General features: G+C 45.4%; 1 long non-coding RNA gene across 1 annotated transcript; it reads right to left on the reverse strand.

Annotated features, from left to right (window-relative positions):
• Nucleotides 1-59: 59 nt before the first annotated feature.
• Nucleotides 60-972, reverse strand: LOC121105680. Its single transcript, XR_005838308.1, has 2 exons — nucleotides 933-972; nucleotides 60-534 (listed from the first exon to the last, which is right to left on the reverse strand). It is a non-coding gene; the product is annotated as an uncharacterized LOC121105680 (long non-coding RNA).

The following is a 972-nucleotide window of genomic DNA, read 5'->3' on the forward strand; positions in this document are numbered from 1 at the left end:
GTGGAATCCAGAGAGGGGACGTGGATGGCTCCACAGCAAGAGAGGATGGACGCTCACTCTTAGCTTTACATGGGGAGGATGCTTTACTGCTCGTGGACAATACCTGTTACCATCTCCTGTAATCCTCAGGTCAGCCCTATTGAGGTGGGTGGGGGCAGAGCAGGGGCTGTAAGCCATATTCTAGTGGGAGGCACTGAAACGTAGAGAGATTAAGTGACATGCCAAGAGTTACCAGTCACTTTTGCCAACATTAGAGATAGATTTCTTACAGGCTTTTTCTATTTATGCACTTCCCACCAAAGGGAACACTGTTCTCATTTGGGGCAGACGTAGCAATTCCTCCAAGTCGTGTGCCTGAATCATCACAAGCGGCCTCGGTTTGGAGCTGACACAGGAGTTGGAATGTCCAACCTTGGTGATTCATTTCATTTGATGAAATCAGAAGTTCCCAGAGGGACGTACCATGGGGGGTCTGCGGACGGATGGCACATCCAGCAGTCAGAAACCCAGGAGTGACGTCAGGGATGTTCTGACCTATCAAGGGTAATAATTAGTAGAATGATTAGAATAAGAAAACGGGAGTAAAGGGGTCATTCTGGGTGAATGGCAACAAGGGTTTATGGAAAATGAGAAGAATTATTTTAACTGAGCAGATACAAAACAGAAAAAGAATCAAATGGGAGTCTTGACCCAATATCTTGTGTGGAAACTGCCCACTAGCCATCACAATTTGCCTGTTCTGAAAATCTTGGGGCAGCTGCCTGCTTCTGAAGACTGGCTATTTCCAGAGGATCTCTGAGAAGCCTCAGTTTGAGTAGCCCTCTAATTGTGTGAAATTCTGATTTTTTAAATTATTTTATTTATTTTAGTAGAGACATGTGAAGCCAAGGGTGAACTCCCAGGAGTTACACTGCTTTGTTTTTAAACAGTACCTGAAGGGGTCCCTTCAGGGGATGTGTAAGGGCAGTTTTT

This window comes from Ursus maritimus, unplaced genomic scaffold, assembly GCF_017311325.1.
Source record: "Ursus maritimus isolate PB19 unplaced genomic scaffold, ASM1731132v1 scaffold_283, whole genome shotgun sequence".
NCBI classification, from domain to species: Eukaryota; Metazoa; Chordata; class Mammalia; order Carnivora; family Ursidae; genus Ursus; species Ursus maritimus.